Source organism: Ctenopharyngodon idella, chromosome 1 (assembly GCF_019924925.1).
Source record: "Ctenopharyngodon idella isolate HZGC_01 chromosome 1, HZGC01, whole genome shotgun sequence".
NCBI lineage: Eukaryota > Metazoa > Chordata > Actinopteri > Cypriniformes > Xenocyprididae > Ctenopharyngodon > Ctenopharyngodon idella.
This window is the reverse complement of record NC_067220.1, coordinates 19,308,621-19,327,020: the sequence shown is the minus strand read 5'-3', so window position 1 is coordinate 19,327,020 and position 18,400 is coordinate 19,308,621.

Sequence of the window (18,400 nt, the reverse complement as noted above, 5' to 3'; positions counted from 1 at the left end):
GTTAGGAATATTCAGCGTTCTTAAAATCTCATTAAATAATAGAGGGAAAAAAAGAGTCTTGCCTTAGTTCCAGGTTTACGGTTTATTCCTTACAGTATATCCTTAGTATCCTTTCCTTGTTACTGTTGTTATAAGGCATTTTCAGTTCCTTTTCTTTTTTTCTTCTTTGTTTTTCTATTTTCTGTAGAGCTGTAAATAAGTATAAATAAATAAATATATATATATATATATATATTTTTTTTTTTGATTTGTTAAAGAAAATATTTATATATTACTTACCCTTGATTGCCATTAAATTAAAGCTCTTCTTATGGATCCTATCAGTCTAAAAATGGTTAGGATACTGATACAGACCTCCAGTGTTTCCCAGCAGTTGGTTTTATGGTCAGACACTTGCAACTCAAACTGAGTTACGAGGTTTTGACCAGCGAATGACAGAGTCAGAGGTGTTTTGTCTGTCACTGAAACAGCCTGAGGCAGTAAGTGCATCGCATTGCGTTTTCATCATCGTACAGGATATAAAGTTTATTGTAGCTTATGGGTTCTCAGTTTTGTTGAAATGTCATGATATGTTGAAACGCTATGCACAGGATATCCGTATGCTTCAACTAGACCACAAAGACAAAGGCTATTCTCCACTCTTCAAATAGGCTACAAAAACGTTAGCCTTTATGGACATAGTGTTTCTTGTGTAAAGAACGCTGTACTTACGCAAACATTAGTCTAGTTCTTTATTTACCCTTGCAGTGCAAACAAGCAGAGATCTCCGACTCCAAAATAGAGGAGGGGCGGCGTTATGAGGTTTGACTGACGGTTTGAGGAGCCAATTGAGTTACGAGGTTTAGTCACAACCTCTTTTAACTGCTTTTTATTGGTTAAATATTTGTAAAACCCATATACAGACATAAAGGATGACCAATAGAATTAATTTTATGAAACAATGACGAAATATGGAGATATGAGGTTTCGTCCCGACGGCGCGATGATAGGCCTACAGTATATTCTTATTTATAGCATTTATTTTTTACATATTTTTTGGAATTTGATCATTTTACATGGCACACCTGACAACCTGTCAAGGCACACAGTAGTTTAGGAAACACTGCTCACAGCATACAGTCTTACATTTCCATAATTCTTAAGCATACAGTACAAGTTTTAGCTTTTCAATAAGCCTTGGGTCATAAGTCTGACTAAACATGCATTCACATATTCACAATGTCTAACACAATTTCCATCTATCTCTTCTCAGTTTCACTACTTAGGCCTGTTTCAAAGCGTCTGTGACCAACGGATGTTTGTTTCAGCACCCATATTAACAGGTTACACAGCATTCCCACTGCGCTTGTGAGCAGTGTTGCACCTCAGAAGCCTCCCTGGCGTGCCACTAAAAGTAGACTTTCCTGCTGTGCCTGTTTTTGGCTTTTGAAGAAAGATAAAAAGGTGCAAACTACTTATACCCACTGTATGAAAAAAGATGACTGAATCCAGATTCAAGCAGTTTATTGAACCACATACTGAAGTTTTAAAAAAAACATGCTTTTATATGCGTTTGTTTCCTCTCTGCTTTCAACTTTATAACACCTGCTGTCTCTTCTTTGGACACTGCAGGTAGTCACATTTACCTACTATTAAACAAATTTAAACTTAATATGAAATACTTTACTAAAATATATGTTGTGTAATATATCAAAGCAAAACAACTTAAATGATTCTGTTCATTAACTCAAAACCATTTAAAATGAATTGTGAGGACTTGTCACCCTGGTTCACATGATCATAAACAACAAAATTGCTTCCTTGAAGTGACCATCACTTGTGCCCTTTGCTAACGGACTTGAAAGACCCTTCGTAAAGGGATTCAGGTGTTCATTTCATCTGGAACGCCCCTACAAATGGCATCCCCTTCCCGAAGTGCCCTTCAAGAGCACAAAAACACCATTTGGAATTCGTCCATTGCAAGGCGTAATTTAAAATACGAGTAAAAATCGATACAGTAAATCTTTTCATATTAATATCGGACATTGTTTTTACAGACTTTTCTTAGGGTGCAGAAATCACTTTTTTCTGTATGTTTGTTTTTTCTCTTATGCTGCAGAAATCCTGTCAGTAAAGGCCCAATATGAAGCTGCTGTTGCAGTTTTTCTGCCGCTTTGCATTCATGCTGTTTGTGCGTGCATTATGAAACAAGCCTTAAAAGCAAACCAAAAGTGAAAATTGTGTCATTATATACATCCTCATGTCATTCCATATCTGACATTCTTTCTTCTGTGGAACACAAAAGAAGATTTTGAAGAATCTTGGTAACCAGTTTTGGTGACCTTTGACTTCCATTGTATGGAAAACAAAAAAAACAAAACAGTGAGCGCAGTATTTTCTTAGACTCTGTTGTCAGGATTTTAGGCGAGATTATTGGGCTAGTAAAATTGATTGGTGAACAGAGAACTGAGGTACATCTAACTAAGATTAATGAAATATTTAAAGTAGAAAAAATGGTCTAAAAGCTAGTAGGTCACCTGAATCCATGAGGGAGAGTGACATGGAACACGCTTTTAATGTGTGAGAACAATTTTTCTTAGAGAAGGAAAAAAAAAACAAAGGCCAGGTTTTGCGCCCTCTGCTGTTTGAGGGAGAAATCAAAACCTCTAGATAATGGCGTTTTTTTGAGTAATAGAGATAGAAAGTGACAATAATGACTTATATACCTTTTGTGTGCACAAAAACATAAAGCAATTAAATGCTGGATAAAAACAATTACATTCAAGTTTTACACACACACTTTGGACAAAAGACAAGTGTTCTGGTCATGGCGTGTTCTCTATTATTTAAAGCATGATTAAAAATGCAGCACTGGGCTCGAGATGTAGCAAAGAGTGATTTCCTTCTGGCCACACACAAACAACACCTCTGCTTTCACTCTCTCTTACCACCTTGTGTATTCGGGCAGGTGGGAAAAGGATGGTACCTTTTCTCAGTTTTTTTTTTGGAGGAGTTTTCAGAGGAAGCGGCTGATTTCATATCCAGTTCTTTGCTGAATTTGACTTCTTTCACTTGCCTCTAAACACTTTTTTCCCCCTAAAACATGTGTAAATTTATGCCTACATATATTTCTCTTAAAAATGATGTGAAAGTATGAACAGATGGCTCAGCAGACGAATCAAAAGAGGAAGTCTACACACACACTTAAAGAACAGGCCCACAAAATTTCTCTTTGTAGTATTTGCAATTAAAGTGACCAGATTTTGACTTTGGCATGTAAACTTGCAGACATATTTCATCAAATAGCGTTATAAAATCACATTATTAAAATATAAAATTCTTGTTTTGATTTCAAATATGACCTGTGTCTGAATGTGATCTATAATGGCTGATTTAACTTTGTGGACGAAGGAGAATTTCAGTATTTACAGTATTTACATTTACAGTATTTATCAGTAGTGGCAAAATCACTCTTTTCTGTTTTCGCATACTGTGCAAATAAATGCTTCTTTCGGATCATCATTGAAAAGCATTTTTGTGTTGGCATTGAAGTTGTTGTTATGGCAACTATTTACAAGCTAATTTGCTGAGAGTTGTTTTAGAAGGAAAGTATCAGCGACTTGCAATGGCGAATAAACTGCTTTCTTTGCATTAACATACTATTGAGAACCACAAATGTCATCGGAGATGATAGTTAGAAGGGCATTGATGATTTAAGCCAACAGCTGGAACTAGGACATATTAACATTTTTATTGAATTGACAGGGCACTGGGACACACCTTGTGAAACTGGGACAGCAGGGACATTATGGATATCTATATTTCTTTCTACGGTTAATGCATTTCATTGACAATACACATAAAAGACATTTTAAAAAGACACACACCCTGAAAAAAATAGTAACATCTAAATTAACTGGTTTTGTTCAAGTCAGAAATGTTATTTAAAGTCCCCCATGTAGTCAAAAATTTTATCCCTTAAAACTCATCTTTGATCACCAAAATTACATATTTAAACATTTTTTTTCCTTTGAAAAAAAAATTAATGCCTTAAAATAGCTTGAATGTAACTCTACACCCTTGCCTCATTTATTATACGCGGATCTATAAATATGATAATTAGCCCCGCCTCCACTCACTCGCACGAGCTCAGAGATCCACTCGGTCAACTTACTGAGGTAAACACTGCACAATGGCATCGCTTTATACAACGTCGGACACATAACGGTAATTAATATGATTAGCCTTTTGCTTGCTACGTTATCAAACAGCTAAAAATGTGTTGCTAATGTTACACAATCCATGTTCCCATTCTTCATCTGTGAGTCAGACAGCTGCCTTCTAAAAATCAGTATCCTTAGAAACGCTTTGAACAACTTGGAACGTGATGTGTTGATGTGATGTTTTAACTAGACTCATGGTTTGCTTTATTGCCAAAGGTGAAACTTGATTTGTAAGAGGGCAAAAAAGAAGAGGAGGGTATTTACAAAAGTGTCTTTGAGGATCACTAAATAATGAAAACCCCGTCATTATTTGCACCCTTGTGTCATTCCAAGCTGTTTCCCCCCCTCTGAAACACAAAAAGGAGGATTTTGAATCTCCATGCATGTGATTTCCATACAACCATCTAAAATCATTCATGATACTCATTATGCAAATATATGTACAGTAGCACATTCTGTACGGCTTGGGTTGGATGTAAAAACAGACAGTGTCAAACCTGCACCATAGGTGTCACACCTTTTACTTCACTTGAGAGCTGCATACAGTAATGATTTGCATGAATGATTTGATTTGAAGGTGAAAAATGACTCGTGCAAAGATATATGGATTTACAAGACAGCATGTGAGTTTGAAACAACACAAGGGTTCCTATAGCTCCAAAATAATGTCAGCAACATCAGGATTGCAGTTAATTTCCCAGGAAATACATGTTAAAAATGTAAACTGTGAAATCCCATATGAGTTGCATTGGGGGGAAAAAATTGTACTAAATGAACAAATGTAAGTAAATAATGGCAGAATCATTTTTGGCTCAACCATTCCTTTAAAATTGTAACAAAAGAAAAACATAAGAGGATGCAGAGGCAAAACAGAATAAAAGACATGCAGACAAAATGAGAAAGACAGGGGAAATAGAGAGCAAGTTTAGCCACCAGGCTCAACAGAGAGATTAAAGGCCTGAAGAGAAATGCATGATGGGTTATCTCAACGTAGAGGGCATTTTACGCATGACAAATTTGTCCTTGTGCACCTGCCCACAGAGAGAAAGAGAAGGAGAAAGTAAATGAATAAATCTTTAATTAAATCGAGTTTTCAGTGGACATGTTGTGCCTTAGGCACGACTGAGTATTAGGTGAAGTGTAACAATTTCACACTCACAGGTTATGGGTGGATGTGTGTGTGTGTAATGGTGCACAAATAGTGAAATGGTTCCATTAGAAACGATCGAAAACAAATACGTTCGTACACGGAAACAGGAAGGTGAGAGGTCAGATTAAAGAGAGTGAAATCTCAGGACGCCCATGTGTGCCTGTGTCCCTCATTATGTGAACAACATGAAAGGAAAAAAGAATCTTTTAGCAACTCTGCACTTCAGTTAACAAGTTATTATCAACACTCATTGTTCTCTAAGTGTGTGTGTGTGAGTGCAGGAGTGTGTGTGTTTGTGTACGAGTATATGGTTGTTCTCACGCAAAAGAAATTATGGTCAGTCCGTGCTGAAAGGCAGACATGATACTTTTAACGGTTTCTTTTAACTACTTTGATGTTAGGCCTGTGAAATATAGTTGAAATGTGTTAATCAAGTAGCAGGATTGCAAATTTAGTTTTAAATAAGCTACCACTCAGTAATTACTTACTAATTTGAGATGAAAGCTTAATTTGTAATTGTTGCAAAATACACAACCATTCAAAGTTTGGGGTCAGTAAGATTTTTAAAAAAAAGAAAAAAAGAAAGAAAAAAAAAAAAAAGAAATCAAAAATTTTAAAGGATTAGTTCACTTTCAAATGAAATTTTCCCAAGCTTAACTCACCCTTAAGCCATCCTAGTTGTATATGACTTTCTTCTTTCTGATTAACACAGTCTGAGATATATTAATAAATATCCTGACGCATCCGAGCTTTATAATGGCAGTGAGCCATACCAACGAGTATGAGCTGAAGAAAGTGTCTCCATCCACATCCATCCATCATAAACATATTCCACACGCTTCCGGGGGTTAATAAAGGCTTTCTGAAGCGAAGCGATGCGCTTGTGTAAAAAAAAAATCCGTATTTAACAAGTTATGAAGTAAAATATCTAGCTTCCGCCAGACCGCCTTCCGTATTCAACTTACGAAGCAAGTGTAAGGGACGCAACGTCAGTTATGTTTTTTTCGTAAGTTGAATACGGAAGGCGGTCTGGTGGAAGATAGATATTTTACTTCATAACTTGTTAAATATGGATTTTTTTTTTTTTTTTTTTTACACAAACACATAGTTTCAGAAGGCCTTTATTAACCCCCTGGAGCCATGTGGAGTACGTTTATGATGGATGGATGTGGATGGAGACACTTTCTTCAGCTCATACTCATTGGTCCCGCTCACTGCCATTATAAAGCTTGGATGTGTCAGGATATTTATTAATATTTCTGAGATTGTGTTCATCAGAAAGAAGAAAGTCATATACACCTAGGATGGCTTGAGGATGAGTAAAGCTTGGGGATATTTTTATTTGAAACTAATCCTTTAAATTGATCAAAAGTGACACTAAAGACATTTATAATTTTACAAAGGATTTCGGTTACACTTTATTTTAATGTGTCCCTGTTACAGTGTAATTATACATTTAAGTACTACTGAGTAATAATAATTAACTACATGTACTTACTATAGGGTTAGGGTAGGATTAGGGGTTGGTTTATGGTCAGTTGCATGTAATTATGCCTAATTTATAGTTAATAATATAGTAAATACATGTAATCTGTGTAACAAGGACACATTAAAATAAAGTGTTACCAGGATTTGTATTCCAAATAAATGCTGTTCATTTGAACAGATTATATTACCAAAAATGTATAATGTAATAGATTACTAATTACTAACTGTAATAGATTACTGACTACAGTTTTCCTCATGTAATTTGAATTCAGTAATGGACTACTAATCCCACTACTACTAAACTACCCAGTGTTTCAAAGTGTCCACAATAAAAATAGGACAAGCAGCTTTGAAACCATTTTAGCAGTAGTATTATTTTGTATTTAAAGCACAGTTATTCTGAATAGTAATAGTAATTTAAATAATTTTACACTAAATAGTAATTTAAATAAAACATTAAATCCAACAATGAAACGGGGTGTACTATTCAGCTTGGAAAATTAAACTGCTTAGTAATCTTTATGAATATGTCTCCCTCTGCTGGTTTGTCATAGACAGTACAGTGCAGTTATTAAATTTACCTCTGGATGACAGTATTGTATAGCAACCAACTAAACCTGATTTAGCTTTATAAGCTTGATATATAATTATCAATAGAATGCTGTATACATGTATCTGATACTCTTCAAATAATCTACTTTTTCCACTTAATGTCTGAGCTCAGTGAAAATGGACCCTCAGTAGTCTCATTATTTATGTAAGAGCTGTAACTAGTGGAAGGACATTCAAGTCTTGCACTTTCCAAATGCAATTTTAAAACATTCAGATACCATCATTTGTCTGGACTTCCTTTTATGTTAAATCAAACGCAACTGGATAATTCATCTATTAGACTGAGTTTCTCAGTCTCTCTCTCTCTGATACAAAGAACTGTCTAGCTGTTCTAAAATCTGCTATTAAAATGGTTCATTATAAAGTAAATTTAAATGCTGCACTGTAATTGACTGCAGACAAGGCCTCTGGTGCCTTTTGGTCTAGAATTATTTCAAATAATTTTTAAAATGTTTAAACGTTCCCATGGCTTACAATTAGTATTTTTATTTATTTATTTATTTAGGCTTTACTACAAAGGACATGCATAACAGCTCAGGTCATTACGTCATAATAATGCTGTTCATTTGTCAGACATTGACCAAAAAAACATCTACACTGTTAAGGGACATATGTGCATATACTATAAGTAACAAGTTATGTTGTCATGTTGCATATTCCTTACTCAGACACGATCACTTACATCATATAAAAAATTTATTTAAAAAATCACATTTTATGTTTTTTTTAAAAATGCATTATTATTTACATTGTTTTCTAATGGAATAATAACTTTTTTAGGGAGTAAATTATGGCATACTGAAAGGTAACAGGATAGACATATAATGGAAAGTCCTTTTAATAACCCTAAAATATAGTAAATATTGTTAAAAACTTAGAATATATATATATATATATATATATATATATATATATATATACATACAGTGCACAGCATAAATGAATACACCCCCTCTGAAACTTTTGAAAGACAGCAATTACTCAATTACTTAGAAGACGTGTTAGGGTTCTTTAGAGATATAATATTCCAGCAAGTCTGCTTAATCAATTACCAAAAAAGCATGTCAAAATTATTCAGGAAAATAAGATTTTCTTATCAAGGTGATAAAATGTTGTGTAGCAAAAATGAGTACACCCTCCTAAAAGTTATTAAATAAAACAAAATAAAAATTTTCTGGTGTAAGTTTAAGGCAATATTTGATCAACAGGTAAGTATGTTGAACCAAAACATTTAAAGAGAAGTCATTTCTTAACAATACTCTGGTCTCATGAGACCAAATCAATCATTTTGGATCTAACAGCATCCAAAATGTTATGGTGTTGCTAGAGGAGGAGTACAGTGAGAAGTGTCTGGTTCCCACAGTAAAGTTCAGTGGTAGTAAAGCTCTTATATAGGGATGTATGAGTGCTGAAGGTATGAGGGAGTTGTGCTTTATCAATGCTGTCATGAATTCCCACACCACTGTGTAATTTAATACACAAACTTGAAACAGAAGATGTTACCCTTTCCTCATTCCCTGCATTGTTGGGCATTTTTTCAACATGACAATGAGGATATGCATTCTCTCCCATTGCACTCAATCTTAACACTCTTGAGTGCCTCTGGGGGATTCTGTAGAGACGAGTTAAGCAACACTCCCCATTAAAGATCAGGGCATTTAAGGAGCTCATCATCCAGGAGTTAAACAGGACAGATGTGACAATTTGTCATGAACTTGTACACTCTGTGCCAAGAAGGGTCAGAGCAGTATACTTAAAATTTATGGAGGACATACTAAGTACTAGAATATTATACATTTGTTGAATTAAATCTAGGGTGTACTCATTTCTGCAATCCTTATTTTAAACAACATTGGCTAATTTACTTATTTTATGGCTATTAATGATGAAAGAAAATACATATTTTGTATTTGTTCAGAGGGGGTGTACTCATTTATGCTGTGCACTGTATAGTGGTGGTCAAAATTATTGGTACCCTTGGTAAATATGATCAAAGATGACTATAAAAATAAATCTGCATTGTTTATCCTTTTGATCTTTAATTCATAATTCATAATTACATTAGCAAAAATCTGGGGTATAAAAATCACATTATGAAAGAAATGTTTTTCTCCAAAACACGTTGGCCACAATTATTGGCACCCTAGAATTTTTATGAGTAAAATATCTCTGAAGTATATTCCCATTCATATTACTTTTTTTTTTTTTTTCTTTTTTTTTAGCACACCAGGGTGATCATGAACATGAAATTGTCCAGCCATGACTTCCTGTTCCTCAGGAGTACAAATATGTGTAAACACAAATGCCAAATTCCCTTAATCATTCATCACAATGAGAAAAACCAAAGAATATTCTGATGTGCAGCAAAAGATTGTTGAGCTTCACTTCACAAAGTGGCTGTAATAAAATAGCTGAAGCATTGAAAATCCCCATTTCCACTATCAGGGCAATAATTAAGAAGTTCCAATCAACTAAAGATATTACAAATCTGCCTGATGGATTTGGTGCACACATGGATAAAAAGTACCCCATGCCCACGGATAAATATACTGCTAGATCTTTAATGTTGTGGGCCTATTTTTCTGCTGGAGGTCCTGGACATCTTGTTCAGATACATGGTATCATGGATTCTATCAAATACCAGCAGATAAAAAATCAAAACCAGACCGCTTCTGCTAGAAATCTAATAATGGGCCGTGGTTGGATCTTCCATCAGGACAATGACCCAAAACAAACATCAAAACCAACACAAAAATGTGTCACAGAGCAGAAAATGAAGCTTCTGCCATGGCCATCCCAGTCCCCTGACCTGACCCCTAAAGAAAATGAGTGGAGTGAACTGAAGAGAAGAAGCACCAACATGGAGTTGGGAATCTGAAGGATCTGGAGAGATTCTGTATGAAGGAATGGTCTCTGATCTCTTGTCAGATGTTCTCCAAACTCATCAGGCATTATAGATGAAGACTCAGAGCTGTTATCTTGGGAAAAGGAGATTGCAAAAAGTATTGAATAAAAGGGTGCCAATAATTGTGGCCAATATATATATATTTATATATATATATATATATATATATATATATATATATATGTATGTATATATATATATATATATGTATGTATATATATATATATATACAGATTTATATGAAGGTTTTAATGATACTGGTTTTATGGTGGTTTAATGATGATTTTGTGTTTTCATAATGATGTAAGCAATAACAAATGGGAAATAAAGAACAGGATGCACTTACCTTAGTTTAGAAAACTTTTGATTATGGGATTCTTTGCATGCTAAAATGGGGGGAGGCCCTGTATCATACAGAATACGGAAGACTGTAAAATGACATAGTCATGAAGTCTAGAATAGAGATTACTATACCTTCAGTCCACTTCACCGATAATACAGTTGTCAAGCAACATCAAAAGTGAAGTCAGAGTGTGTATTTTGATAGCAATCCTTGACTCTGAAATCACTCACACTTTCCCCCCCTTGCATCCAAAATCACGAGTTTGGTGTTTATCCAACAACAATGGCAAGGTGAGCAAGTACTGATGATCCTGAGATTGTCTGCATGTGTTTTTCTGAATTTATGTTTACCCTGAAAATGACCACACTGATAAGAGGATATCAGTTGAGTTGTCCAGGAGTGTGTGAGATTGTGATATGTGAAATGAAAACAGTAATAGTAGGTTTATTGTGCCATTTTTCTGGTTGTGTCAGTGTGTCCTCCTTTCACTTTCTTGGTAGAGAACCCACAAGTATGTCTGCTTGTGGGTAAACAGTGACATTTTTTTTGTAAAGAGAAAGAGAAAAAAAAGGCTGACCATAAAAAAAGTAGAAAATTGTCCATTAATATAACAGTTAGTGTGACAATGGCATTTTAAAAGTGGTGATTTAGCAAAACAGCACTGGGACACTTCAACATTTATATCTCTGCTTGTCTGTGTTTGTTCCAGAAAGGCTGCAGTATTTGTGTTGCTTGGCGACATGCATAGGCTAAAATCTTACATAATTCATGGTCAGCTAGTCATTATTAATTTTAATAACTGGCTGACTGCACCACTTATTAAATGACTACTCAACGAATAAAAATGTGGACATGAAATCTAATTTGAGTTCATAATTTTATCTGTTTATTGTCTTAAAGCTTCCTCTAAGAAAAAAACCCTATATACCTATATACTGTATACCTATGTACATATAATCAAGGCCAACAGGTACAACTGGACCTTTGTCCTGGGTCCAGGCTTAAGGGGGGCCCGAACTACATTTCGGCAAAATAATCTATTTACATTTCTCTTGCTTATTTGTGTTTTATTTATTTTATTATATTCAGTAATGCTGTTGACAGTGAAGTGATTGTTACAATGATTTCTATTATTTGTTGCAAAATGTAAACTATATTATCGGACAGCGATATTTTAAAAGTTAAGATAAAGGCCTATAACCTGCATATATACACACTCATGTAAAACAATATATACTCTATAGCAAATCTTAGCTGCGTGATTGTTTATATCATTGAAAAAAATGGTTTTTTTTTAAGAACTGTTCACTGAAAAATGTCATTGCTGCAGTTTATATGCAACTTTATCAGCATACATACATACATACAGTGCACTCATGTAAAAAGATAGCGATTCTCAACTGCTTGATTTCTCCCAAAACGTAAAATATATTATTGCCCAGCTCTAATCTGATAAATGTGACTATAAGGAATGAAGATATTAAGATAGTGTAAACATGACCTTCTGTAAAGATGCTTTGAAACCACGTGTACTATGAAATGCTATACAAATAAATTTGACTTGACTTGACTGTACCGAATATCAGGTGACCGATTTAAGGTGCCATGTCATAATTACTGTAAATATTAGATGACAACTAAGCCTTTCTACTTGGTGCTGTTCATGTCCTCGGGCTCTGAGTTATAGCATAGAAGTTATGGCAACACTATTAATGCCAAAATGAATCTGTGTAATTCGTAATTTCGTTAGTCAAACCCACAATACAACAAGTAACAGTTGTTATGCAAATGCATTATCAATAATCTTTAGTTCCTAATTAATAAAGTTTATCTTATTTAGCAGGACTTTAAACAATACTTATCCAACTCTGGGTGCTATTAAACTGTATTGTATGTTTTTTATTTTTTTTGTATTAGTTAGACTAATATTGTATCTTATTTGACTAATATTGCATGTTTTGTTTTGTGCTGATGATTAATTGTCATACATTAACGATTTAATTCTGTTGTGTTCATGTCACTTACAGTGTAAGCCTAATATGTTATCTTTTTTTATTTATTATAATAATAAAATAATAATAATGCATAACCATGATTTACTTTAATGCTGTGAAAATTAATATAATATAATATAATATAATATAATATAATATAATAGTCACGATTACCTGTGTCTGTGTTCGTGGACTTTTATTTTGATATTCTTTTGTCTTGATATCAGAGATGAGAGGGTCTGTATCTCTTACCATTGGAGAAAGCGTAATGGCTAACTTATTCACGTGCGGCACCTCTCAGCCTAATGTAATGGCAGTGACATCAGTCGCAACATTCCCTAGTCTGCCTTCTCTTAAAAAAATACATATTTATCAAGCTAAAATCTACATATATTTCCCAACGAAAGTATTGTTTAGTGTAAAACATGCTGAAGATTAGCAAACAGGCTGTCGATTAATTAAATGATTAAAAGCTATTTCCCTACAAAAGCTGTTTAATCAGCATAGTGAAGCCTCTCATCCATTGTCTTACATCTCAAATAACTGTATTTAAATTGATTAAGCACGATCATACAATTAATCAATAATCATGACAGACCTAATTATGAGTTCTGCGTGGACCTGAATGCTTTTTACAAGTGGAAACTTGTAATTACGGTAATTCCGACAAGGCGTGAACACATCAAAACTAGCAACACAGATAAATTTATCTCCCTTTCTTTTACATTCTCTGAACCTCACACTGGACTTTGTGCAAAGCTGCCTCTAAATGTGATAACAGCGAAACGTTATCCTCTGTGGTGGCTGTTAATGATTAAGCAGCTTGTGTAAACCACTCTATCTCTCTATATTTCTCTCAAATATTTTCTCCTACCCATTTTCTTCTTACATTATCCATTTTTGTTTTGTAGTTCTTTATTAGACTTTTATTTACATACTAAACTGATCATATTTTATCTCTCTCTGTTTTTCTCTCCCCTGTGCTACAGTGTACTCTGCCAGCCAGCCCTCCTCTCTCTATCTCTCAGTATCAGTTGGTGATTAAGTATTGATATCAGTCTCAAGTGTCTCATATGATACCAGCCAAGCGACAGCGCACACACACACACACACACACACAAAATACTACCCTAACATACAGTAAATAAGTCCTGGTAAAGGTTCTACTACATGCATGAGAGTACAGGTATACGATTTAAATTACACTTATTTCTATTTGTAAATGTGATCAACAAATAATTCTGTGTATGAAGTCAGTTGCCTTCAAGTTCACACAGGTGCCCTAGCAGAGTCACTACGGGTGTAGTTCATTACGTTAACTATTAGACATGTTCCACAACATGGATGTGTATCATTCACTTGCTTATGCCTGATGTTAAACAAATTAAATAAAAATAAAAGTGCATAGCATACACCACCATTCAAAAGTAGTTTTTGTTCTAAAGAAATTAATAATCTTATTCAGCAATACATTAAATTGATCAAAAGTAACAGTACACATTGTTACAAAAACGGTATTTCAAATAAATGATGTTCTTTTAAACTTTCTATTTATCAAAGAATCCTTATAAAAATGTATCATGGTATCCACAAAAGTGATCTGTGTTTAAGTTTGTTTTGATTTTGACATTGTTCTCCCATTCTGTTTCCTGTGTTCTCTCTTGTTACTATGGTGATTCATTGCTTGATTCATTCCCCGCACCTGTTTCTCATTTCCTCTGATTAGTTATCCTGTGTATTTATAGCCCTGTGTTTGTTTCTTTCCTTGTCAGATCTTGGTCTGCCCTTTTCTGAAAGAGAGGTAACTTATACTCAGAGTCAGTTACCATTGTAAATTAAGTGCATTTTACTCAAGCAAAATGATCTGCCAGTGTGGTAATAAAAATAATCTTAATGCAAATGGAAAACAAGATTATTCGGAGTGTCTATTACTAAGTGTGAATTTACAGTAGCTCCACCCACCAATGTCACACAAGGTTAAAATCGATGTGCGATTAATGGCTTCAGTGGTGTAGGTAGTAGCGCGTTGTGACGTGATTGTGATTCGAATCCGCCTTTTGCCAAGCTCGCTTTTCTCCCTTTTCCCATCACATATCACAATAGAAAGGCATTTATTTTCAATAAAAATAAAGAAAATTTTCTAAAAGTGCAAGTAAATTGCCTTACGAGTGTTTAATAATGATAAAATCATTTACACTTTGTTATTATTTGTTAATGTACAGCAATACTGAGGTGCAAATAGTATCTGCCAGTATAAAGTATAAATAGCATCTAATTACTATTTACACTTATTGCAAAGAACTGCATGTGGGATACCATGAAAATGAATAGTAGTTCAATAACTTACCGTTCTGCCAGTTTTCACCTCGATATTATAAGTGATAAGAATTAAACTTGCATTGACTCGGAAGTAAAGATCCATCTTTTTGTTGGATGCTGTTGCCATGGTGAATCATAATATCGGAGTTCCATTGATAGCTTTTCATAGTCGTGGTGCACGCGCTTAACTCAGAGTCAATCTACTCATAGTTGATTGAACTAACTTAATTCAGCTATTCTGAAACAGAAAACTCTGAGTTTCCCATCTCAGAGTAAGTCAACTCAGAGTTCAAGTTTTAACTCAAAGTTGGTTGAACCTCCTTATTGAAACAGGCCCCAGGTCTTAAAAAAGTGGTTGTTTTGTTTCCAGATAACCTTTAGAAGTGTAATTTTGAGTTTATTTTGATTAAAGAATACTGCTTCCAAATAGATTCAGCACTTTTATTTCCATCTTTATTTCAACCCCTTGCTGACACTGAAGTTCAAACTGAGCATCAGAATGGGGAAGAAAGGTGATTTAAGTGGCATTGTTGTTGGTCTAAGTATTTCAGAAACTGCTGAACTCATGGTATTTTCATGCACAACCATCTCTAGGGTTTGCAGAGAATGTTCTGAAAAAGAGTGAGCAGCGGTTCTGTGGGAGAAAATGCCTTGTTGATGCCAGAGGTCAGAGGAGAATGGCCAGAGTGGTTTGAGCTGATAGAAAGGCTACTCAAGTAACTCAAAAAACTACTCGTTACAACCGAGGTCTTTAGAAGAGCACCTCTGAACGCACAACACGTCGAACCTTGAAGGAGGTGGGCTAGCCAAAGACCACACCGGGTGCCATTCCTGTCAGCTAAGAACAGGAAACTGAGCCTACAATTCGCACAAGCTCACCAAAACTGGACAATAGAAGATTGGAAAAACGTTGCCTGGTCTGATGAGTCTCGATTTCGGCTGCGACATTCAGATGGTAGGGTCAGAATTTGCCGTAAACAACACATGCCATGTCGCAGAAACTACATGCCGTAGGTGAAGCATGTACAGGCCCTTTTGCGCATCTCACCTGACTCAAACCCAACATAGCAGCTTTTATGTGTGCTTGTGAAGGCATCAACAGGTAAATGTAGGCTACTTTCAATAAATACTTGTCTATGTGTCATGAGAGTAAGCAACTGAGCATCTATAACACTGTCCATCAACGTATCTGCACCAGGTGCATTTTTGACATAAGCCACCCAACATACCTGGTTAAAAAAGTCACCGCTCGCCACTGGTATGTATGTATGTGTGTGTATATCTTATATTACTACCATATACTACTACCATACATATATGAAATTGATAGTTTCAGTAAATCTAAATCTTAAATACTACCGGCAGTCATGGCACTGAAAGTCTGTCTTTCTGTCTCTCTCTCTCTCTCTCTCTGTATGTCAGGCTTGTTTCAGTTCATTTCTCTCTTTCTTGTCTTCTTCTCTTTCTTTCTTAGACAGTTTTGAAGTAAATGTTTGTTTGAGGAAATTTGTGTTTGGACAGATTTAGAAGAAGATAAAAGTGGATCAGCATGTACTAAGCCAACCTGGAATTATCGTTGGATGGACAAGTAGAGATTACAGTACTTTGCTTTCTAGGTGTTGGCGAGACAATCCCAGGAAACCTTGAGAAACTTTGGATGTAATTGTCTGTGAATTACTGTTCCTAGTAGTAAACACCTACTATATCTGACTCATTCTGCTAATCTAACTTTGTTTTAAATATTGTGAATACTGTAAGTAGGGCACAAAGGGTTTGAACCAATCAATGATGACACTGAGCAATGGCATGCAAGGTAATTAGGTAAAAGACACTGAACTCAAAGAATTTGGCTGGTTAGCATGAGCCAGTTAGCCCCTGCTGGCAGATGCTGTAACTACACCATTCTAGGGGTACCTTGAGCATTCAAAAGTAGCCATATACATTTTGTCATTTCATGACATCATGACACTAAGATGAATGGAAATGCTAACAGTCTTTTGGTATTATAGATTTCCTTGAATGCCACACCCTCTACTAAGTACAACGAAAGAACACTGGAAATTCCAGTCTGGATTTATTTTACAAGCCAGGGAGTTCTTTGAGTTAAAGACTTAATTATCAAGGTGTATTAATAAGTTGTAACAAAGTTGACTTTTTTCTTCATTTAATTTAAAATAAATACTGTGGTGTTTTCTAGTATTCTGTGGTACATGTGTCAGAAACGAACTCCTAATAACTGAATTTCGAGAGTATTTTTATGAAGTCATATTTTTCTGTTCATATAAAAACGTACAGTATGTCATCCATTTCTCTCCAATACTTAAATTATATTGTTATTTACATTACTATATTAATTATTTTTTTATCATCAAAAACTACTTTATATTAGCTACACCTTAAACAACCACTGCCTTATGATAGTGAATGGAGGTATATGACAACTACAGCTCAGTGCAGTGTCTACAGAGGCATAAAACCATAATTAGGAGCAGCACTGCTGGGCTCAACTGTCACCACAGCTGAGTCCTTTAGCTTTCTAGGAATCATCATTTCTCAGAAACTCAGGTGGGAAGGTAACATTGTCTTCATTACTAAAATAGCCTAATTGTCAGGTATGGGTCCGTCACAGCAACTGACTCCAGCACACTGTAAATCATTGGCTACAGTATGCCCATTTCAATCAAGATTCAAGAAGCAGGCAGTCACAATAATCAGCAACTCCTTGCATAAGATCATTTGTCTGCTGGTACCTTCCAAGAATCTATTGAATATATAAGAATCTATTTTAAATACCTGTAGCATCTTTTTTTTTTTTCACTTTCAGTCACTTTTTAAACTTTATGTCTGATGGGTTGGGGTTCTGTATAACACCCAGAAAAACACCACAGAAACATGAGCGGCACCAACTGTAGAGAATCATCAATGATTCAAACACAATCATCATGGCTGTTCTATTTCTCTCGTTCTCTCTCTCACTAACACACGCACATAAACACAAAGGCGACATTGTCCTGTGCCCACCTTCATAAGAACTATGAACGTTTAGTGGAAAATTATTCTGTTTATTTGAAGAAAAGTTTTATTTTTGTGCTCTAGAAACTTGGTTTTTATGTAACACTTTATGTAATCTCATAAACATAAACTGTGTTTATGAGATTCCATTTAGATGTTTACTTAAGTTGTTATGACCTAGTGACATTTAACTGTTAGCACTTTACAGTAAGGTTTCATTTGTTAACATTAGTTAACTACATTAGTTACTTTTACAGCATTTGTTCTTCCAGTAGTTCATCTAAACAATACTAGGCCTAATACATTTTTAAGATCAAAAGTTCTATCTGGTAACATTAGTTAATACACTATTAACATTTTTATTAACAAACGTTA